This window comes from Drosophila persimilis, unplaced genomic scaffold, assembly GCF_003286085.1.
Source record: "Drosophila persimilis strain 14011-0111.01,24,50 unplaced genomic scaffold, DperRS2 tig00000191-arrow-pilon, whole genome shotgun sequence".
In the NCBI taxonomy this organism is placed as follows: domain Eukaryota; kingdom Metazoa; phylum Arthropoda; class Insecta; order Diptera; family Drosophilidae; genus Drosophila; species Drosophila persimilis.
The window spans coordinates 5,872,022-5,896,160 of record NW_020825298.1 but is presented as its reverse complement, the minus strand read 5'-3'; the positions used below and the strand labels follow the sequence as shown (position 1 = coordinate 5,896,160).

General features: G+C 42.8%; 3 long non-coding RNA genes across 8 annotated transcripts; 2 read left to right on the top strand and 1 right to left on the bottom strand.

Moving 5' to 3' along the window:
* Nucleotides 1-353: 353 nt before the first annotated feature.
* Nucleotides 354-1,328, bottom strand: LOC113565810. The gene is made up of 3 exons (XR_003408812.1): nt 1,278-1,328; nt 755-1,221; nt 354-695 (listed from the first exon to the last, which is right to left on the bottom strand). It is a non-coding gene; the product is annotated as an uncharacterized LOC113565810 (long non-coding RNA).
* Nucleotides 1,329-1,952: 624 nt separating this feature from the next.
* Nucleotides 1,953-3,427, top strand: LOC113565808. 2 transcript variants are annotated; one of them, XR_003408806.1, is made up of 4 exons: nt 1,953-2,014; nt 2,076-2,709; nt 2,854-3,015; nt 3,083-3,427. It is a non-coding gene; the product is annotated as an uncharacterized LOC113565808 (long non-coding RNA). The 2 variants fall into 2 exon arrangements; XR_003408805.1 differs by having other exon boundaries at nt 3,080-3,427.
* Nucleotides 3,428-3,710: 283 nt separating this feature from the next.
* Nucleotides 3,711-8,526, top strand: LOC113565809. Of its 5 annotated transcripts, XR_003408809.1 has the most exons (5): nt 3,711-3,772; nt 3,834-4,376; nt 7,678-7,804; nt 7,949-8,110; nt 8,175-8,526. It is a non-coding gene; the product is annotated as an uncharacterized LOC113565809 (long non-coding RNA). The 5 variants fall into 5 exon arrangements; XR_003408808.1 differs by lacking the exons at nt 3,711-3,772; nt 3,834-4,376 and adding an exon at nt 7,064-7,109 and having other exon boundaries at nt 7,171-7,804; nt 8,178-8,523; XR_003408807.1 differs by lacking the exons at nt 3,711-3,772; nt 3,834-4,376 and adding an exon at nt 7,064-7,109 and having other exon boundaries at nt 7,171-7,804; nt 8,175-8,523.
* The last annotated feature ends 15,613 nt before the right edge of the window (nt 8,527-24,139 follow it).

The following is a 24,139-nucleotide window of genomic DNA, read 5'->3' as shown; positions in this document are numbered from 1 at the left end:
ACCCGATGTTGGATGAGTTGGAACTGAGTTTTCATTGAAATTAAATCTTTTTTACATAGTTAGTGCTGTTATTTCCAATCGATCCAATCAATCCATTGCAACTCAGTCCTCTTAGGTCCCTAAGGCGGTAGGGTCTACTTATGTTGTCTCTTTCGATTTCAGTGGATCCAAAGGAGATTACGGGTTAGTTTTGGTGATATCAAATCTGAAAAATATCAGGCCAGTCCCACACTTTCAAACTGGAATGGAAATGGCCCCACAGTCCTTCTGTCTTTATGGGCAGGTAAGGGAACCGGGAAAGCCCTACAAAAACACCACTCTGCTTACAATTATTAATCAAAATTTATTTGGCTTTTGTGAGTATACATACATATGTACTTTGTATGTGTTTATGTGCTCAGAACTGTGGCTGGAGGGAAGTGGCAACAGATTTTTTTGAGCAAAACATTTCGCGGCACACTGGACAACGCATGACTGGACCAGGAAAAATTTGACCCAAATAGTAAGACCTCTGTTTAACCAGATATTTTATGCAAGTCTTACAGAACGTGTGCTTGCAGGGCAATGCCAAGGGAACCACTATCGGACCACAGCAAATGGGGCAAACGTCTTCAGCGCTGCCCGTCTTAGTTTCTTCCTCAACTTCAGCTGGCTTGTCCTTCTTATTGGTCGCCATATTTTTTAGTAGATTACGGCTGAAATCAAACCTTTTTTCAAACAACATTCTTTTTATTTTGTCCACTCATTTTCTTACCAAAACTAACTATTTTCTTGCCAGCTGTTCTGAGAATTTTCTCGAAGCTACGAAGTGTTGAATATAAAAAGTGTTGCTCAACGTCAAAATGAGGCGGAGTGTGGTGAAAATCTGTTCTGACGCTTAAGAGTCCGTATTGTGTATGTATTAGGAGTCGTGTTTTGGTTTTGTTTGACTTTTAGCGTAGAGGAGCAGAGGACCGGTGCGAAATATAGTACGGCACAATGGACAGGCGCTTCGAGTTTCATTTTCAGCTCTACCCGAGATGGTTGGACCTTCATTTTCAGCTCTCGAATTGACCGAAAATTCGAGACATTCCGTACAAAAGGAGTGCCCGCAGGGCAGTTTGAAAGGATTTAAAATCTCCAGAATACAAATTACACAATCTTCAACATCGTTGGCCGACCCTGTCGGTTTTGGGGTCTTCTTAGCGGCTGGTGGGGTTTTTTTCTTTCTCGGCATCACGGCTGAAAACAAATTTAAAATTTAAAGTTTATTTTGTATTCCGCACAGATTTTGTTACCGGCTTCCACTTTTTTCTATTTTCAATAGTGACTGACTCGTTTCACAATTCTCCCGAAACTGTTAAAGATAAAGTAGTGTTGAGGCGACTTCAAGTATCCATTTGCACTAGTGTTGGGTAAACATTTGCTCATTTTGGTGAACATGTTCACTTGTTCTTTTTTAGTAAGTGAGTCAACTCACTCATATTGCTCACTTGCTCTCTTAGATTGCTCAGTTACTCACTTGCTCACTTGCTCACGTAGTTGTTCACTATTCATGCACAGATGGTTCCAAATTTCAATATACTATCGAATTAGCGACATACTGAATTTTTGAAAGAGTAAACAGCTTTGCCGGTAATACAAAAAGTGTAAAGTAAACGCAAATATGAGCAACCGCTGCCAGATCGCAATATGCCCTTTGAGGAGCAAAATGGCGCAAAAAGTGAGTAGAGAACAAGTGAACAACAAAGAACAAGTGAGCAAAAAAGAACAAGTGAAAAACAAAGAACAAGTGAACTAAAAAGAACAGCTTGGAAGGAACATGTTCAGTTGCTCACTTAAGTGAACAACTCTTTTTTGTTCACTCACTCATGATCAACACAACACTAATTTGCACTGCAGCATTTGATATGTGTAACACAGTAACACAGCCTCAAGCTGCCAGGCTTCAGCTGTTAGATCAACACAGTGCAGAACTTCACAACACTGTTTATTTTCAACACTTCGATACTTGTCAGGAAAATTGTTGGAATCGGTAAGAAAATTAATTCAAAAAAGTTTTACCTCCGATTTTATATCCTTATTTATTCCACCAGACTTCCGGCGAGGTGGTCAGCTCCAACCAGGAGGGGAGGTGACTCCATCATCTGAGGCGCGGCTCTGTTCCTCGTCCCGAGGAACCAATTTCAAGGGTAACCAGCCACATCCGCCACAACCTCCATGTTTGATTTGGTCAAACTGGAAGGCTCGAAACACTGCGCCACGTCTTTTCCCAGTGTCCCTGATTCAAGAAGATCATCATAATCAACTGGTGTTTCCTGGTGCTAGGCCAGGAAAATGATCAATGCTTTGCAATCTGGCCATTCCATACACGATCATCAGGGGCACAGGAAGGTGGCGCGGCATCAATCGAATGGCGGAGAGGATGAAGAGCGATATGTTGCGCCTGCAGGACACTCCACGACAAGGAGCATCGGACGATGAAGCGCAAATGCGAGCAGTCTCAGTCCACCAACAGACTGCGATCCGGCGATTTTAGTCTCTTTCTGGTGGACGTCTGGAGCACAGTCTGAAGCCCCCAATGGAGCAATCGGGCAGCGAAGGTCTGCCTCAACAACCGGGACAACCGCCTCCGCTGCCTTACTAAAATCAGCAAGAAGACGCACTCAAAGCCCTAGTCCAGCAGGAGCCCTCCAGAAGGAGTAGCGGATGCAGTCCGACCTCGAGAAGGTAAGCCACGAGGCTTTCCCAGTGGATGCCAAAGATCACCTTAAGTCCAAATATCCAATTGGTATTCCAAAATCCAGATAAGAATATTCAAATACAAATAGTTACTTGAGTGCTAATGTAAATAATCTTTCCTCACACGTGTAGGAAGCGGAGAGCAGCGACAAGAACGGTTCAATAGAAATACTGGAAGTACTACCGGAAAAGGAGATTCAAATGCCGCGGGAATCTGATAAACGACCAACTTAACATCCATCTTGACCGATCTCGAAAGGAACTTCTTCCTGTTGAACCCACTCAACGTGGCCGGTGAGTATGACCTGGTTGTCATTCAACGCGTCTTGACGGATCATTTCTAAAACACTTTCTTTAGCAGGCCACTCAGCATGGACTGATGGACTGATGGTAGGAGTTTGGTCCGAATCCAAAGCGTTTACCACGTTCTAGGCCTGGGGACAGAAGACACGTGTTGATTCTGATGGTTTTCATGGATCAGTCCTCGCTGGAAGAAGTACTGGCGCAGCGTTCCGATCCAGCCAGACTGAACATATTGAACATGGGGGGGCTGCGCGTTTATGGCTCCGGCACTTAAATACGTATGTGTACATATGTACATATGTCTTGACAATTAAGTTGGTCAAATGCAAGTGGCTTAAACGGATTAAACGATTTCCCCAAGTAGAAATAATTTTTTTGATAAATGCAATTTTTAAGGAAACTATCATTTTACTAAAATATCTTTCCTTCTTTGAACATATATTTTTTGGTAATTCAAAGCAGTAAAAGTTGTGTTTTGTATACCTATGTATGTAGTACTCGAAACAGGAAATATATTCAGTCTGGGTTTATTATTTATTATTATAGAAAGATTCTTTATTATTAAATATTTCAAGAAACAATTTCCAATTATTTTCATAAAACTACATAGTACATAGTAGCAATTGTGAAACACAGTAACACAGCCACAAGCTGCCAGGCTTCAGCTGTTAGATCAACACAGTACAGAACTTCACAACACTGTTTATTTTCAACACTTCGATACTTGTCAGGAAAATTGTTGGAATCGGTAAGAAAATTAATTCACAAAAGTTTTACCTCCTATTTTATATCCTTATTTATTCCACCAGACTTCCGGCGAGGTGGTCAGCTCCAACCAGGAGGGGAGGTGACTCGATCATCTGAGGCGCGGCTCTGTTCCTCGTCCCGAGGAACCAATTTCAAGGGTAACCAGCCACATCCGCCACAACCTCCATGTTAAATTTGGTCACACTAGAAGGCTCGAAACACTGCGCCACGTCTTTTCCCAGTGTCCCTGATTCAAGAAGATCATCATCATCAACTGGTGTTTCCTGGTGCTAGGCCTGGAAATTGATCAATGCTTTGCAATCTGGCCATTCCATACACGATCATCAGGGGCACAGGAAGGTGGCGCGGCATCAATCGAATGGCGGAGAGGATGAAGAGCGACATGTTGCGCCTGCAGGACCCTCCACGACAAGCAGCATCGAACGATGAAGCGCAAATGCGAGCAGTCTCAGTCCACCAACAGACAGCGATCCGGATTTAAGTCTCTTTCTGGTGGACGTCTGGAGCACAGTCTGAACCCCCCAATGGAGGATCGGGCAGCGACTACCGCCCAATTTAGTTGACTAGCCGATCTCCAGCAGAAGGTCTGCCTCAACAACCGGGACAACCGCCTCCGCTGCCTTACTAAAATCAGCAAGAAGACGCATTCAAAGCCCTAGTCGAGCAGGAGCCTTCCAGAAGGAGTAGCGGATGCAGTCCGACCTCGAGAAGGCCCAGAAATATGTTCGCGGGAAAAGGAGATGCAAATGCCGCAGGGACTGCCATCTCCACTGGCAATGCCGGTGGCGAAAGTGGCAACTGCCGCGGCTTATGCCGCGGGAATCTGATTAACGACCAACTTAACATCCATCTTGACCGATCTCGAAAGGAACTTCTTCCTGTTGAACCCACTCGACGTGGCCGGTGAGTATGACCTGGCTGTCATTCAACACGTCTCGACGGATCATTTCTAAAACACATTCTTTAGCAGGCCACTCTTCATGTTCCGTTGGTCACTAGCTAAAAGTGGCTTGTTTTTCATTGGAAGAAGCATCAGCATGGACTGATGGACTGATGGACTGATGGTAGGAGTTTGGTCCGAATCCAAAGCGTTGACCACGTTCTAGGCCTGGGGACAGAAGACACTTGTTGATGTTGATGGTGTTCCTGGATCAGTCCTCGCTGGAAGAAGTACTGGCGCATCGTTCCGATCCAGCCAGATTGAACATATTGAACATGGGGGGGCTGCGCGTTTATGGCTCCGGCTCCTTCTACACCTACAACTACTATGTTTCACTCGGCAGATACCTAAAAGGCATAAAAGTGTGTGAAAGGACTGCAAATGTTTCGTTTCCTTCTTTGTGCGTCTCCAAATTAGAATACCCGTGTGCCTGTGCCTGAGCCTGTACCAGTGCCTGGGCCGCCAGGGTATGAAAAAGGAAAGCAGCTTTAACCCAATTTCATAAATCAAATGCCACAGCAAAACTCTGTGGGCTCTGTGGCAGTCAATTGTCAATTAAGTGGGGTGGCATGCAACAAGTAACAGCAGCGGCAGCAGCAGCAGCAGCAACACAGCGACAGCATCGCATCTAACGACGAGTGCAACAATGGTGCGCTTGACCCACTTTTCCTTTTTGCCAGTCAGAGCCAAACGGCAAACAATTTCCACCAAGCGACTGGAAAAAGTTGCAGCTAGCTTTTCATGCAACACACACAGAGAGAGAGAGAGAGAGAGAGAGAGAGATGCAACAAGCACAAGCAAAGTCAAAGTCGACGCCTGCGCCGCTGCCTGTTGCCTGCTGCGCCTGTCGCTTGTTGCTCGTTGCTTGTTGCATTTGCCGCACGTTGGCCAAGTGAAAGTAAAGTGGGACAAATGCAATTATTATTGCATCTAGTAACCGACTTAGAAGTCGTGGCAGCCAGCTCCAAAGCCAGCCAGCAGTTGGAAAGTTGCGCTGCCAGCGTCACTGCCACAACACTGGCACGGCTTTGGCTTTTACACAATATTTTTATTTAATCAAATTGCAAAGAGAAAATTGCAGCAAATGCAGTGCGAAACGAAGAAAAACTTTCTATTTTTTGTGTGCCGATTGCAGCTGCCACAAACACACACACACACACACAGATACACATTATGTGTATTTGTATGTATTTGGCGGATTGTTTTGCATGCGATAAATTAATGAATGGTGTCCCAGTTCGGGCTTTGGGCATTGAGTGACAAATGAAGTTGTCTCTTTCTCTATATCTGTATCTACGAGTGTGTCTGTATGTTTTGTTTTGCCGTGTGGCAGAGAGATGCCAAGCGAAGCGAATGACAATGCGGTGTTTATTAGATCACTGGGGCACGATCCACTGGGACGGGACTGGGACTGCGGCTACAGATCTCAATCGCCCATCGAAAAGTGGGCTGAACCCACAAACAAGCCAACAGAAAAAATATATAAAATAGAATTAGAAAGAGGGAAATATATAAAATAGAATTAGAAAGAGGGAATAAAATTAATAGATCATGATAAAAGCTATCTCGGGGGAGACACTTAACTTCTTTCCAATTAAAGGGGCTAGCGGTATACACTGGAAGAAAAGAAAAATATCAGTGTATATCATTAGAATGGCTTGAAAATAATATTAGCTAGAAATTAAATTAACTGAATACTAGTATTTACAATTAATTACATATTAAAGCAGATTTCATAAATTAATATCCTCGCTTTTTGACATTATTATATAAAAAAAAAATTAGAATCCTTAAAATCAAGGCTTTTTGGTCAACAAATATATTTTTTTTTCAGTGCACTTAATCTTAATCCCAGCTAAGGAGGAGAGTTTCTACAATTAATTGCACTTAAATACGTATGTATGTGTACATATGTATTACTTGACAATTAAGTTGGTCAAATGCAAGTGGCTTAAACGGATTTATTGGGATTAAACAATTTCACCAAGGAGAAATAATTTGTTTGATAAATGCAATTTTTAAGGAAACTCTATCATTTTACTAAAATATCTTTCTTTCTTTGAACATATATTTTTTGGTAATTCAAAGCAGTAAAAGCTATGTTTTGTATACCTATGTATGTAGTACTCGAAACAGGAAATATATTCAGTCTGGGTTTATTATTTATTATTATAGAAAGATTCTTTATTATTAAATATTTCAAGAAACAATTTCCAATTATTTTCATAAAACTACATAGTACATAGTTGCAATTGTGAAACACAGTAACACAGCCACAAGCTGCCAGGCTTCAGCTGTTAGATCAACACAGTACAGAACTTCACAACACTGTTTATTCTCAACACTTCGATACTTGTCAGGAAAATTGTTGGAATCGGTAAGAAAATTAATTCACAAAAGTTTTACCTCCGATTTTATATCCTTATTTATTCCACCAGACTTCCGGCGAGGTGGTCAGCTCCAACCAGGAGGGGAGGTGACTCGATCATCTGAGGCGCGGCTCTGTTCCCCGTCCCGAGGAACCAATTTCAAGGGTAACCAGCCACATCCGCCACAACCTCCATGTTTAATTTGGTCAAACTGGAAGGCTCGAAACACTGCGCCACGTCTTTTCCCAGTGTCCCTGATTCAAGAAAATCATCATCATCAACTGGTGTTTCCTGGTGCTAGGCCAGGAAAATGATCAATGCTTTGCAATCTGGCCATTCCATACACGATCATCAGGGGCACAGGAAGGTGGCGCGGCATCAATCGAATGGCGGAGAGGATGAAGAGCGATATGTTGCGCCTGCAGGACACTCGACGACAAGGAGCATCGGACGATGAAGCGCAAATGCGAGCAGTCTCAGTCCACCAACAGACTGCGATCCGGCGATTTTAGTCTCTTTCTGGTGGACGTCTGGAGCACAGTCTGAAGCCCCCAATGGAGCAATCGGGCAGCGAAGGTCTGCCTCAACAACCGGGACAACCGCCTCCGCTGCCTTACTAAAATCAGCAAGAAGACGCACTCAAAGCCCTAGTCCAGCAGGAGCCCTCCAGAAGGAGTAGCGGATGCAGTCCGACCTCGAGAAGGTAAGCCACGAGGCTTTCCCAGTGGATGCCAAAGATCACCTTAAGTCCAAATATCCAATTGGTATTCCAAAATCCAGATAAGAATATTCAAATACAAATAGTTACTTGAGTGCTAATGTAAATAATCTTTCCTCACACGTGTAGGAAGCGGAGAGCAGCGACAAGAACGGTTCAATAGAAATACTGGAAGTACTACCGGAAAAGGAGATTCAAATGCCGCGGGAATCTGATAAACGACCAACTTAACATCCATCTTGACCGATCTCGAAAGGAACTTCTTCCTGTTGAACCCACTCAACGTGGCAGGTGAGTATGACCTGGCTGTCATTCAACACGTCTCGACGGATCATTTCTAAAACACTTTCTTTAGCAGGCCACTCAGCATGGACTGATGGACTGATGGTAGGAGTTTGGTCCGAATCCAAAGCGTTTACCACGTTCTAGGCCTGGGGACAGAAGACACGTGTTGATTCTGATGGTTTTCATGGATCAGTCCTCGCTGGAAGAAGTACTGGCGCAGCGTTCCGATCCAGCCAGACTGAACATATTGAACATGGGGGGGCTGCGCGTTTATGGCTCCGGCACTTAAATACGTATGTGTACATATGTACATATGTCTTGACAATTAAGTTGGTCAAATGCAAGTGGCTTAAACGGATTAAACGATTTCCCCAAGTAGAAATAATTTTTTTGATAAATGCAATTTTTAAGGAAACTATCATTTTACTAAAATATCTTTCCTTCTTTGAACATATATTTTTTGGTAATTCAAAGCAGTAAAAGTTGTGTTTTGTATACCTATGTATGTAGTACTCGAAACAGGAAATATATTCAGTCTGGGTTTATTATTTATTATTATAGAAAGATTCTTTAACATTAAATATTTCAAGAAACAATTTCCAACTATTTTCATATAACTACAAAGTACATATGTATATTAGGTATATATTGTTAGGTCTCCTAAAGTGCTTCAATATATTTTCAGAAGTTAAATTTAAACATTAACATTAAATATTTTCGATCTACTATTTTTAGTCTTAAATACTACCAAGAGCAAATGCCTGCAAATATTTTATTTATTTTTTTTTTTTTTTTTTTTTTAGTACATACATATTTATTATTGTTAGTGGCTTAGGAAAGCTCTAAGTACTCCTTAATTTGTATAATTTCTGACAAATTCGTTGGGTGGATCCATCTTTTATATTACATTCCTTTTTTATTTATTTTTAAGTGTTTTAGAAAGCTTTAACTTATCGTAAATTTTTATAATTTTCTGACACATTCCTCATGTGCAAACCCATCTATGATGATGACTTTTTTCCATCCCATTGATTGCATTTCCCAAAAAGAACGTGTTCAAACTTTACATCTGTCTGCGGTACGTTAATGTCTGGGCCAAAAGCTGAAGACCCTGACTCATTTGGGAATTTAGGGTCGAGCCAGTCGGTTAGTCATCCAGTGACTAAGTGGAGTTCTTTGTGCCACGGGTCCCTCCAGTCCTTTCCACACCACTCGCTCTCCCCCCCGCCCCCCACTTTGCAGTGCCGTGTCAAGTGAGGAACCAATGGATGGCGAGGGTCGGTCTTTGGCTAGGGTTGAGTAGGGAGAGAGGGGACCCTAGGCTCACCTAAATTGCAGTTGCAGTTGCAGCAGGCGGAATGCATCAGTGCGCACACATAGATACACACCTATACCCAGAGAGATGCACTTCACACAGATACTCTCCCCTTGAATGTTGCACGTTGTTTGCCATTTGATTGTCATGACCAACTTTTCACTGCCGTTGGTTGCAAGCTTGTTTCTCATGTTGCCTGCCCCTTTTTTTGTTGTGGGCATGGCACTGGCTGTGGCTGTGGCTCCAGCTCTAGCTCTGGCGCTGGCTCTGGCTCTCTGGCTAATATGCAACAACATGCAACAACCACTGCTTTGCAAATTGCACGACAAAGCGAAAACTGGGAAAATAGTTAAGTAATTTGCAGTGGAAAGCAGTTTGGAGAAATTCGTTTTTCTTTCTTGCTCTTGCTAGATGGTTGCATGCTGCTGCTGTTGTTGCTGTTGCATTGTGGCACACATAATGCGCCCCACGATCCACATCCGTTTTGAGTTGCTGCTGCGGCACATCGCCTGTTTGCCTGTTGCCGCATTAGAAAGTTGCAACTGCAACTGTCATGGGCCGATGCTGCCACTGCCACTGCCACTGCTGCTGCTACAGCCACTGGCTCTGCTGCTGCAGCTTTTCTTTTTCCCACTCGCCAAATCGGGGCTAACGTGCAGCAGCAGCACCACTATGCAACAGCGTGCCTGCCACAACTGTAATGAGTTTTGACCTCATAAAATCTTTGCCAGCATTTTCTCTCTTCTGTTAGGAAAACCAAACCGAATTTGTGTCTTTTGCAATTCGTCTTTGGGAAATTTGACTAGAGAAACTCTTTACAAGAATTTGTGGGAGATTATACATAGATTGTACGTGTACTACATACAGTGCCGGACATAAGTGTTAGCATAGCAATTACTTTTCAGTTAACAGATGTTTTAGGAGCTTTTCCATTGCAATTCTTTATAGATAAATTACCTTTATTCTTTTTTGCAAATTTTCATAGGCGCAATTTGAAAGAATTATTTTTTACATTTTTTGTTATTGGTTAAATTAGTTCTTAATGTTCTTGTAATTCTACCATTTATTACAAGGAAAATATTTGTGGAAAATCTCTTTAAAACAGCAATAAACTGAAAAGCTTTTGCTGTGCCGGCACTGTATATGAAAGTGCACTTGACCTCAGAAACTCTTGAGCATTGGATCCTTCCAGAAGATTTTTTATTTCATATTCATAAAAATTGTAGTTCTCCTTGGGCATACATTTCCCTAGTCGTAGTCGTATTTACTCTCTCTATCTCGAGGATAGCCTCGTATTAGCCATTCCCTGTGTCTTAGTGGATCCTGAAAGAGATGCAACTTGTTTACAAAAAATTTTTTTTAACACATTCATTCAAAAGGATGTAAATGCAATATCTGTTGGGTGCAAAACATTAATATCCCTGCTAAAGTTAAGAAAATATGTCTATAAATATAATCTACTCGTAATATTTTCGATGCAAAACTTATATTTTTGTTTCCAAATCGATCATTTCAATGACCTATTTCAATTTAATAATCCACTTGTGAGTCATTACCTTGAATGACATTGGGAGTTGATCGTATCCCTATAATCAAACTAATTCGGTAGATGACGCCCACCGACAAATACCAATTTGATAAAAGCACAATCAATTTCTTGGCACCATTGTCACAGTAGATATTGAAATGTGTGTGTAATCCCTACGGAAACAGAGATTATATTGTACTAATTTAACTACTTGAAGTTGTATCACTTCATTATTATGTACATTATCTCTTTTGAATTTTTTTTCAAGAATAAACCAAACTCTGAAAAACTCATAAAACGATTAAGCAGCTGGATTTGGAAAAAAGAGTCTCAAAAAATCACGGACCCCCACAATAGTTGTAAAACAAACATCCGTTTTTTTCTGAACAAATTGATGGAAATAAATTGTTCGCTTTAATTCGGAAAACGTAAAGTGCTCCTGAAAGTTCTTCCAAAAAATCTTAAAGGCTAATGCGGTTCAGAAAACATTCGTAATTTTAAGAAGATTTCCACTGAATTTGCGGATTAATTACACTCAAATACGCAAAGTTCTTCTTGGGTTTTCTATTTTCGTAGATTTTTTGGAAATTATTCCCGCACTCGGTGTTTATCTAATACTCGATTTCAGTGGCTATGGCCTAGAGGCCTGTGACCGGGACACGGGTCCATGCCCTGTGACCTTACTGCGTGCTGCCGCCTCGTGCATTCAACTAAAGACGCCATTTGCTGACGCCAGCCTGGAGGTTTCTGAAGTGAATGTCAATGCCCGTGATATACCAAAAAAAATACAAATGTTGAGCCTTTGACTGGGCCGAGAGTTCGTCGGCTCCTCCATCCCAGAGAGACAGAGAGAGATAGAGGGAGAGGAAGAAAGTGACAGCGAGTGGGAGGGAGCCTTCGTAATGCGGCCGACCTACGTCGACGACTGTCATTGCACTGTATTGGGGCCCGACCTCCGCCTTCGGGGACCTGCTCGTGGCTCGCCTCGTGACTCTGCTCCTATCTGTGCGAGTCACTCCTGTTATCCTCCCACGCAAGATGCTGTCCTGGATCCCCCTTCCACGTCCGTCCATCCAACCATCCATGCCATGCTCTTCCGTCGACAAATCCCTCCGCCAAAACCGAAAAGCGAAAACAGAAAACCGAAAGGTTATTATAACAATAAGGAGCAGCAGAGGCAGCAGCAGCGGCCAATGTCTGGGCCCCCACCATCTCCGCAGGACGAGTCTAATAACCTTTCCCTTTCACTGAGCAACAGCAGACGACGCCCCTGCACACACACAAACGCACACAAACAGGCAGCGCTGCTGAGACCTCTTCCTGCCGCTCTCCTGTGCTCGGCCTTATGTAAGCTCGGGCCATGCTAATGAAATTTCGTCTTCTGCTTAGCGGCCTTTGCGACTTGTTCGATCACGTATGCAACGGCATTGTCCTTGCTCGAAGGCAGAACGATGCTCGAAAACTGTAGAGCCGAAAAGCGTAGCGTGCAGCCGGCAGGGAGAACGTGAGCAATAATATCCAGACGGGCAGAGCAGACTATTATCGGGAGGAAAGGAAAGGGAATTGGGAGAGCCGAATAGAACGAGAGAGAGAGAGAGAGAGAGAGAGAGAGAGAGTGGGCACAGTGGCTTCAAATGTGCAGGTTTCAGAAAATTCGTAGTTGGAATGTTAGCTTTCAGGAAGTTTGACTGTAAAATACGATGCAACCTTATTGAAACGTCTTCCTTACTAAATGACACAGAATTTAGTTGTTAATTTTTGGCACATTTTTAGATCTTTTATTAATTATGTGTATATAATTTACAGCTCCGAACCACTGTGGTCGCACAGGAATTGCGGCAGACGCTTGGGTCAAAAATAAGAGAACGCAGAGAGAGAGAGAAGGAGTTCCCGGCAAGTGAACGAACTGTTTGTTGCGTCTGTGTGCGTGGCGTGTGATGTTTCTGGTCCCTCTTTTGCCTTCCCTGCCCTACACTACCCTACCCATCGCTCCTCCTCCTCCTCCTTGCCCACACCATGACCAAATGTCATTGCTCGCCGTCGACGCCAGCCAAAGACTTAACCTTGAAAAGTTTAACATCGCAATAAAGGACGATGCGAAACTAGCAAATGTGTGCGTGCACGTACACTCTGCCCAGCATTTACTCGTACACCCGCCCCCCCTAAGAGAAAAGTTCGTTCGTCTTTCACTTGGCGTGTCGTTGGCATACGCAACAGATTCTATTACTATACTCGTAATGCATTTATCTGATAATTTAATAATAGTTAAATTCTGTGAAAATCAGGAAAAGTAATAATAACTGAGAATGTTATGGTATTCGAAAAAAAAGCGTAAAACATTCTTTAAAGGGAAATTAAATGTACAAAATTGTTTTAAATTTTAAGACAAATAAGAATATTTTTCAAAGCCCTAGTTTACTAATCGGAGAATACGTCGAGTGCCCTGGTACTAACGTACTTGATAAATAACTATTATCAGAATTTAGGCGTATTTGATGTGGGTGTACGATTAAATATGGGACCTAGTGTATGGATGGAGAGGTTTGAAGAAGAACACACATCTATAAATTTGTATGTCTGTGAATAATCCTGACTCATGGAAAGCTGTGTCTGCTCGTTCGTGTTGGGGCCCTCAACCATTATAGCGAACATGAATTGGTATTCGATTTCGGGTTGAAGCTAAGATCAAGCACGATTTGAGAACGATCGACAAAAGAGGGGGAGGAGGAGGGCTAGTTTGCCGCGACTGACTCCCAACATCAAACATCAAAACATAGCGCAGCATATCAATTGACTTGGCCAAAATAAAAAGAGAAAGCGGGGCCCCCGTTAAAGAACACGAACACCAAACAACGGTAAGAGATGGGAACACCAAAAGCAGCAACAACAAACAACAGCGTTAAAAAAAAGCAACGGCAACAAAGAATAAACTGGGTCGTACGACAGAGCAGCGAGCCGAACCGCAGCATGCAACGCGAACATGTTCGATGGCCAACATGCTGTAGCTTAGCATTGAACTTGTTCGCCCGTGACAATGTAAATCGTGTGGGTGGAGGGGGTATGTATAGAGGGGTCGTCTGTCCTCGTACTGCTTGAAGAATTACGATGCGCCAAAGGCTTCAACAGCTGCGCCTTCTGTGTCTGGCTCTCCTTTGCTCAAACTTGCTCGCTCTCGATCGTTTTGTTCTCCCGCTCTCTCTCTCTCTCTTAGAACATTTGAGTACGCTGCTGCTGCAACGTTGACGTCGACTGCGATGACTGCAGCGGCGCTGCGGCTGCGACTGCGACCGGCCTGCAACAATTTCATTTTCGATTGGTTTGGCGCTGCGGCAACAACAACAACAACAACCACAACCACAAAAAAAAACAAACAAACTAAAGTCTGCTTCGAAAATTCTAGCGAAAAGTGAAATCTCAAAAACAAAAGGCCAAAAACCCAACGACGAAAGTCGCGGCCAGCGGCGACGCCAAGAATTTCATAACTGAACTGCTGCGCAATGTGCGGTGCCGCGCCTTTTAGCCTTTTCGGTAATTTCTTTTGTAATTTGTGGCGCAATTAATGAAATTGAAAATATGCAATTCTTCATACATATATGTATGTATGTATGTACAATGTATGTCTGTACGTATGTAATGCATACGTTGACGTATGTGTGAATGTAAATTAAAAGAGACGCAAATAAACCCCATATATAGTTTTTACATACTATATGTATATATTTGTGCATATAATATATGCAATAACCCAATAAACAACAACACGTGAGACCGGAACAAATATAAAAAGAAACAACCGAAAACGTCGCGATCAAAACAAAAAGCCAAAACATTTCTTCCAACAAAAACAAGTAAGCAAAAAGACAAGTAGTACACACAAGAAATACTCTATATTTGGTTAACGTAGCAGGGACACATATATCACATAATCAAATATTTTATAAAAGTTCCAATAATACTGTGTGCATAAAACCCTAATATGTATATAGATAGGTCAGCTGTCCAGGAAAGATATTAATTTTTGCTCTCCGTTGACTGATGAAGACATTCTTTCTAGAGTCGGAAACTTTATATTTCGGTAAACCAATAGCTCTAATATTATTGTTTGTTAAAGGAAAGGCCTTAGGCAAATAACGATGCTAGCCTAATGTACCCTAACAACACAGGGTACCAAAAGCCTATCGCTGAATTTTCGGCGCCGCTCTCAACTCTGATCTCTCTCTCTCACTCTCTGTCTGCTCTCCTTGTCAGTCTTTCTTCGCGTCGGTCGCGATGATTATCACGAGCACGCCACTGACTCACGCCACAGACTGACGACACTCCCCGTTGCCCTTGCTGGGACGTTTAATAGAGGCATTCACTCGATTATTTGCAGTTTTGTGTCGTGTTTGTTGTAGCTGTTTCTGTAGTTGTATCTGCGTTTCATTCATAAACCTTAAACTTTACGCGGTGCTTGAGATAAAAGCGAATCACTAAGCAAACAAACAACGAACCAACTACTAAAACAAGTGCAGGTGCGTCTCCCTGTCTCGAGAGAGAGAGAGAGTGAGAGCAGCGCCATTAGAGCGCATATAGAACTTCTGATGTCTGGGTGTTGCGTCTATGGAGAGATTACGCGCGTTTTTGCACGCGGAAGTCGTCTGACGGCTTGGACTTGACAGCGACAAAAACAGCGAGAACAATTACAACTACGACGCGGCGTTGCGTTGGCGGCCACAGCACACATACATATATATGTATTCGCAACAAACAGTGCAACAGAAAAGTTGTTTCTTTGTTTCATCGCACAAGTATGCACACACTCTCTCCTCTCGTACATATTCGAGAACAACTCGCATATAACGGATATTTACAAGCAAACAGACTCCCTCCCCCCCCCACCAGAAAGCGCAGACAGGAACAGAAAGAGAGAGAGAGCCAGACAAGTGTTTCACAGGAGCAGAGAGGGAGAGTGAATGAGACGGCCAGCCAGACAGACAGACAGCAAGTGCAAGTGTACACGTGTGTGTGTGTGTGTGTGTGGGAGAGTGTAACAGAATTTACATATACATTTCAGAGGGTATGAAAACCAGATTGTAACGTCTGAGGAATCTTGATTCTAGAATGAGATGGGGAATCCATCGTTCATAGGTACATACATACATATGTACGTAAACTTGTACACGAATATATATTATATGTATAGTTGTATATTTGCATATTTACATGAAACACTATGTAATATAGATTACAGGTAAAGGTTTTACCCCTTAAATCACACAATGAATATTAGTTTTATTTTCCATAATATTGCTTATAACTTTAAGCTCACAGACTAAATAGAAAAATAGAAATTGTATTTTTTGTTCTGACGTAAGAACCCCAAGAAAGTTGTGTATTCCTCTATTCCACACAAATCGACTTTTGAGCTTAATGAACCGTTTATAAAAGTATACTTAAATATCGATGACAAATTTCCGGTAGTTCCTATAAGTGACTGAGTCACGTTGTGCCGATCTGAATGAAAAACGGCTGAACATCATCTTCATGCACGTAGTAATAAAATACCTTACAGATGAAAGTAGAACCACATTTGGTCAGGCATATATTTATTATTTTTTCAAGATTTAAAGAATTGTTTACTTGTCGTTAATGAACCCATAAATCTCAATGTAGAGCTCATAAATGAGAGGATGCCAAAGGGGATACAAAATAAAGACGCGAATCAGCAGAGATTCAGGGCATTGTATGTGCTCTTTTTCACAGGGTTACATACATACATACATATGTACATATATCTTCTTAATTAAATGATGTTTCCTATATAATGCGGAATACATCATGCAGCTGCATGCGAAAATGTACGTCTTCCTTTTTATCTTTTACATATGAAAACTAAAGAATTTCAGTTCTCTGAAAGAACTTCATTTAACATTTTATTTTGAATGTCTATAAATCTGCTAATAACCACTTAGCAAATCTAGCTTAATCGATTTAGCCGTTTAAAATCCGCTCACGCATGAGTCTTGACTTTGAGAGCGATTACATAACATATTTCACACCCATCAGATCAACTTTTAACATCAAAACTTAAGGCTTGACGACTAAACGAAATGATGATTATAAACGAATTATCGGTTGAAGATTATTGTGTGCAGTTTTCGTGATTCAAATGTGACTCAGAAATGAAACAATTACCGTCAATTAGAGAGGCAAATACTATGTAATCGCAAAATGGAACCCAAGTGATGCAATAGTAGAAGTCGTAAACAAAACCGAAATCGCAGTTCAGTTTTGTTTCAACATCCTTGAACCCGAATTCTGGGTAGCGAATCGGTCAAACATGGTGGAAAGAAAGCGTCAGTATATGAATTTTTGCCTGCTTATCGGTCGCTCACTTCACTGAAATCCTGAAACTCCGTCATTTATCAAATCTAGAATTATTTCCACCACCCACATACACATACAAATGTACATATATAAACAGAATGACTCGATAAATATTGAAACAAAGGCCACAGCTGACGGCTGCACTCCACATGTACACATTTACATATGCATATACAAATTGGTGGCACTTATCGAGAGTGATAAGCGGAATGCATTCGTAATCGACTGTACATAGAGAGAGGGACCCACAGCCGTAGCCCAAACCCAGTCCCAGAGCAACCAACTGGCGTGGCCCTGGGTGCAGATAAGCTGGCAGAAAATCAAATATTGAAGTCGGTAACAGCAAGAACACACAGAGCAAGGCAAAACGCTATAATCGTAAACCATATGCTTAGATTTATAAGTGGAAAATTAGCTAATTGTAGGCTAGGCTAATATTTGCGACACCCAATGGGATATTTGTGGATACAAACGTGGAACAAAGTTGAGCAATTTCTTGGCTCTAGTTTTTCAAATACTTTAGATAAGAGCTTCATACACTTTCTGGGTGATAAAAAACTCTATTTGGAAGCAGTTACGATAAAACGTACTACATATTACTAGCTTCTTCTTCTGAATGAACCGGTAGGGTTGCATTCCAATAGATAATTTGGTATATCTCTACCACTCTACCTTCTAAATTATGACTACCACATCCCTGGTCGGTCTTTCCTTCAGAAATATTTGGTTACTCCACCTCTTATGGTCTTCAATTGCAACAGATGGATGGATGGATGTAGCTTATGAGGGATCTGTCCCCACAAAAGTTACCAGGTACACTTGTTCTGGTATGTCTGTACAGGGTGTAAAAACAGTTGTTTCTCTGTTTAGGGGGAGGCTGGTGCGGTAGCAGAGCGGAGCGGAGAAAAAAGTGTGAGGGGTCCCAACACGCCAAGAAACGATCTCAAGGTCTTGCGACAGACTCCAACACACACACATAATGAGATGCATATAAAAACGTGCATGTGTGTGTGTGTGTGTGCGTGCAATGTTGTGTGGGGTCAGGCAAATACGAGCCTCGTCCCCAATGTGAATGGCAAAACCAACAACTGTGGGCTCACTTGCACTCGCCAAGAACAAGAACAAAAGAGAATGAAAACAAGAATGAGAATGAGAAAATATAAGGCCTGGCCACCGGGGGGGGCCGAAGCTTTTGATACCCTGGCAGATCGATCGGTTCTATAGCAGATATATGATATATGTATATGACTTTCATTCTAAAAGATTTCCTGCTTTGGGACTATATTTAAAAAAAAAACCCCTGAGAATATGCTTCCTTCCATTGTCCCTACATCCATCGTTCAAATTGTAATACCCTATGCCGGGGTACAAAAAAAAAAACAAAATAAAACTGAATTGAAGTTGTTTTTATAACTCCCCACTCATAAGGGGCTCTGCGTGTGTGTATGTGTGTGGGGTATCTGTTTTGCAAACACTCGGCAGAGCAGAGCAGAGCCGAGACGTCGCCGCCACCGTCGTTGTCCGTTCCGATCGACAGTAGTAGGTTCAAGGCCAGCGCCTGGAAGGTTCAAAATACTCGACAGACAAAAGGAGTGTGCCTGTGTTCGTGTGTTTGTGTTCGGTCTTTGTTTGTGTTTGTATGAGTGGTGTGCTACCACGCCCACATGTGCATAAAAAAGCGAAACTTATCGCCCTGCCTTGCCCTGCCCTGCCCTGCCTGCCTGTCGCTTATGTAATACAATCCTGCAATGGGGGTGCCAGCAGAGGAGAACTCTCATTCCATCTCCCTCATACAGCTGCTGTGTAAATAAGCCCACATTCTAGATTACATAAAGGCAAACACACACATGCTCTTGCAGTGACATCAGGACACGCACACCGTTACAGTGGAAACAGCAAGATCAGACAGCCGGCCGAGAGAATGCCACAGAACAAAACCATGTTACAGTCACACTCTGTCTGCTCCCTCTCCCTCACTCTGTCATTCTGTCCAAACACATAGCCACACATTGCGTATGTGTGCCATTTATAAAAGTTCTGCGAGAGAGCAGCAGCAGCAGCAGCAGCCGCAGAGCAGCGAAGCAGAGGCAACGCAGCGCAGCGCAGCCAGCAGCGCTGTCCGCAGAGTTAATGCACTCCAACAGAAGTTCAAGGCTGAACAAATCAGTCGTTCGTTCGCTTGGTTCGTTCGCTGGGTTCGGTTGCAGCGCCCCTGCCTGACAGCCTGCCTGTGTATGTTTTCTGCATGTGTGCGAGTGTGTGTGAGTATTCCAATAAGATCATTTTGGCTGCGGCGCAAAAATAAGAACAAAAAAAAAAATAATTCTCGCATTATTGTTGTATAAATTAGCACAGCGTATGGGTGTGTGTTTGTACATTATAAAAATGCGCAGCTGGCAATTGGTGGGGTAGTCGCATCGAACCTCTTGGACTGATGCTGCTCCCTTTGCTGCTGCTTCTTCCTTGTTCTTCCCCCTTCTTGTTCTATGTAAAATATTCAGGGTAATGTAATGGAATGTCTGTCTGGCTGGACTTCTGTCTTTCCCGCTCTCTCTCTCTTTCGCTCACCCGGTCTCTGTGTCTGTGTGCGTTCGACTGGATCTGTTCCAACGCAAAAGGCTCGTTAAGTATGGCGGATTGTGGCCTACCCCACACCCCCGTAACAGTTGAAATATTTATGCATACTTACAATTAAATTGATATGTATACATGCCAATGACTGCGCCACTCCTCCCCTACTCTCCCACTCCACACATTCTGTGTGCGTGTTTGTGCTGTAAAGAGACTCAAGTATTATGACAGAATTGCATTTGGATTAGGCTGGTCCTTAACCCCGGAGGCTCTTTGGGTTTTGTTCAAGAAAAATCGAAGAGAAGTTTTCCCAGCTGTAACAGTATTCCACTACGACATTCCACACTTAATATAATTACTCATTATATTTGTTTAGAACCACTCTAATGAACCCACTTGCTGATTAAGATTATATAGTATGTAAATCGCTTAACTAAAAATGATGTAATTTCATCTTACGATTTGTAATCTTTCGGAGTCGAGAAACAGGAGAAAAGTTTCCATAAAAATTATTTCCGTTTTCCCATAGCCCATACCCCTGCCCCCGCAGCGGCGATCGTCTCTCAACCTGCGCATGACATCACATGCATTTCCCATTACTCAGCAAAAATGAAAATTGCCAATTAAGCTGACGAGTGAAAATTCTTAGAACTGTTGTTCGGGAAGAGCTTTTTGCGTAATCGAATTTTTTCAGCAATATGCAAATATTGCATCAACAAGCTGAAAATAAATAATAGTAGTAGCTACAGAGTGCACAGCCTCCATGACCTTGAAGCTTTGAAACTACAATTTTCTCCCTAAACTAAGAGATTAACTTGATAAATAGACAGACGGACATGGCTTGGCTGCAGGGTATCAAACAGGCTGTATTTGTGTGGCTGTCTGCCTCCGTAGAATAGAAATATGATTTACGAAGCAGAGGAAAGAGAAAATCAACCATCAAATGCGATAAGAAACAGTTTTTGGTTGAAATAAGCGGTCGATTGCCTGCTCTGGTCTGGTGTGCGATAGAAGTTCAAGCATGTTGCAAGCTAAAGTTCAAGCAAACGTCAGAGCTGGTATGAACCCTTGTTCTTATTCGTATTCTTGTTGCTGTTGTTGTTGTTGCTGCTGGTAGTCGTCTGCAACTGCGCAAATTGCTTAACTGACGAAAGCAGAGGCAGCAAAAGAGACAGTGAGAGGGGAAGAGCGGGGCGACAGATATGACCAATCAACCTACTTAAGGGGGGGGGCTTGGAGGGGCCCTGTTGGCGCTCTAAATTTAGCATTTCTGAAGAATTTGTTGCTGTGGCTGTTGCTCTTGTGCCTGAGCTCGGGCGCACGCTGCCTGCCTGCGCCGTTGGCATTTTCTGCTATAAAAGGGATAATATAATACATATAAAACGTTCTGCTGCCTACTCGCTGCATCTGTGTGTGTGTGTGTGTGTGGTGTCTGTCTGTGATCCTCTCTCTCTCTCTCCGTCTCTCTCTTAAGCATTTCGTTTTCATTCTTATTCTTCGTTTATTTCGTAATAATCGCAACATCCGCTGGCATCGGGATTTTGAGGGTTTGGGGAAGAGACTTGGGGACTGCAACTGCGACTGCGACTGCGGGTCTTCGATATATTCCCTCCTCTGCCCCTCTGTCCCCATCACACTTCTTCGGCTGCGGCTGTTGTGAAAGGCCTCGTGTACGTGGGGCTCTTTGTTGGCTGCAACGATCCGTTCCCGTCTCCCTCTGCGATTCTTGGATTCTTTGTGTGCTGTTCTCGTTTCTTCTTTGTGTTTGTACTCTTCCTCTTTTTTTTATCACTTTTTGCGTTATATAATTGTAATTTACAGCGACGTTTTTATATAACCCATGGGGCGTATGCTTTATGTACCGTTGTTGTAGCACATATTACGTATACGTATATCTGGGTATCTTTTAAATTAATTGGGTTTTGTAACGGTTTTTCTTTTGGGAGTGTGGAGTGTAAAAAGTAGTCGATAAGAAAAAGAAACGATGATCTTCTCTTGTAAATGCAACACCAAATACGTTCACAATTTCCTTATACACACATGCAATACCCACAATAATAAACACAGTGAAAGCTCTTATAGGGCGACGACCCGTAGAGAGCTAACCAAGGTTCCAGAATGTTTCGTAGAGACTGCCGCATAAGAGAGTTGATACATAGTTTCCTAGTTCCACCAATGGATTATGTTATACCCATAGTAATGAATATTTTATGGATAAAACAAATACTTGTAATAGATAACGATTCCTTACCGTACCATGAATTTGGTTCTGATACTCGGTTCGGACCACACGCTTTTGGCTTTGGCCCAAGGTATAATATTTCTTCAATTTGCAACCAGGGCAGGCAAGACATTTATCTTAATTGAAGATCGCGCGAAAGTCTAAGTGCAAATAAGCGGTTAGAGTTTTCTATTTGGCAACAACAGAGCAACAGCAACAGCACAGCCAGTAACAACAAGACCATACCATCCGAAAGCAATTTGGAAAGTTGTAACTTGCTCGAATGCATAATTCATTGGGTTCGACAGTCAGTACGGCGGTAGTTGGTTCGGTCGGTGGTACAGTTGACACATTAGTCCGTAGACAAAAAGGCACACAGACACAATTGCAAATGGCGCTCGAACCAAAGAATGAAGCAAAGAGCAGGCCAGCGAGCCACATATGAAAGCAGCGCAGCCACAGAAGCAGCAAAAGAAGTTGTCAAATGGACAACAAATGAAGCGCATTGTGCAAAACTTTTACTCTGACAGTGGGCCACGCTTGTCGTACCCTTTGAACATGGGCGGGGTACTAACACTTTGCCAAGAAACAGAGATCTAATCTCTGTATTCCTAACAATTTTTGCCAGCTAAAAAACGAAGGTTTCTAATTTGTATTCGATAAAAACTTAATCTAAAATATACCTATCGTAGAAGAATTTATAAATTAGAATCTATTTAGACCTCGCTATACCTCAGGGTATTATGCACTTCGACTATATCTATTTAGCTTTCATGCATTTTTGTTTGCCCTGGGCCATGGTCATTGACATTGCTCTTGGACACGGACGTGGTTGCTTCTGGCCGAACTTGAGCGGGCCAGAAGAAGACGCCAACCAGCCAGCAGCAGAGGGCCGAAGCAGAAAGAAAATTAATTAAACAATCAATTGGCGTAACACTTTCTCTTCTTGAACAATAAAAATAAAAAATAGTAAAAGATTTGTATGTGGTTCGAGCGGCTTTAATGAGCCACGGAACGGCGGTGTGTTGTGTTGGGGCGTGAGTGAACGTTCTAAACCGGTGTTCGGTGACGGCTCAAGCATGTTCGAGACGAACCTGCATGAAAGCCGGCCACTAGGTTGAGCTCTTGAGCTTGAGCCGAGCTTCAAGACTGTGCTTGCGCTGCGCTGCGCTCTCTCGAACCGGTTTCTTGTGCTCTGAATTTGAAATTCGGTTTGTGTGTTGCGTCTCCAGTAGGAGGGGTGGGGGGCACGGTTACTGGGGCTGGAGTGGAGTGGAGTAAAGCGATGACGCAGCTTGTTACGTTCTTGTGCTGATCTTGCCGCAGCACCATACAAAGTAACAAAGAGAAAGAGAGAGGCAGAGGCAGAGGCAGAGATAGAGAGAGCGAGAGCGAACAAATCCGTTATTTGACCCAATTCTAAACTGGAAACGAACGAAAAAGCGTTCGAGAGAAGGCCCCCAAAAGAAGTTGCAGCAGAACAGCGCTGCTTACGTGTGCATACGTGTGCTTGTGTTTGTGTGTCTTGCGTGAAAGTTTCATAATTACATGGTCCGTTCTCTCTCTCTCTCTCTCTCTCTCTGTTCACGTCTTACTGTTGGTTAATCGCCGTCTCATTCTCTGCCTCTGCCGGCGTTCTCTGCTTGTCCCACTTCTGGGGAGAAAGTAAGAACGCAGCGATCGCTCTGCTCGACTCAACGTTCCGTTTCGTGCTTTCTTTATTATCATTCTTGTTGTAATTGATTACATAAGACAAAAGGGGAGGGGGCAGGCAAGTTGCGTCTCTCTCTCCCTGTCTCTCATCAAACCTCTAAGATCAGATCGGCTTAAGCACTGTTTGCTCTTGCGGTATTCGGCTTTTTTCGGGTTCTGTCTGCCATCTGCTCGGGGATCGGATCTGTACCATGGGCCTAACGGTATTGTGGCCTAATATTGTAACACACTCTCTCTCGCTCGCACAAATGCGACTGCCTGTCTAATCATGTCGTTTACCCAATTCTGAAAACTTGTTTAGTTGGCAGAAGTCTCTTTTTC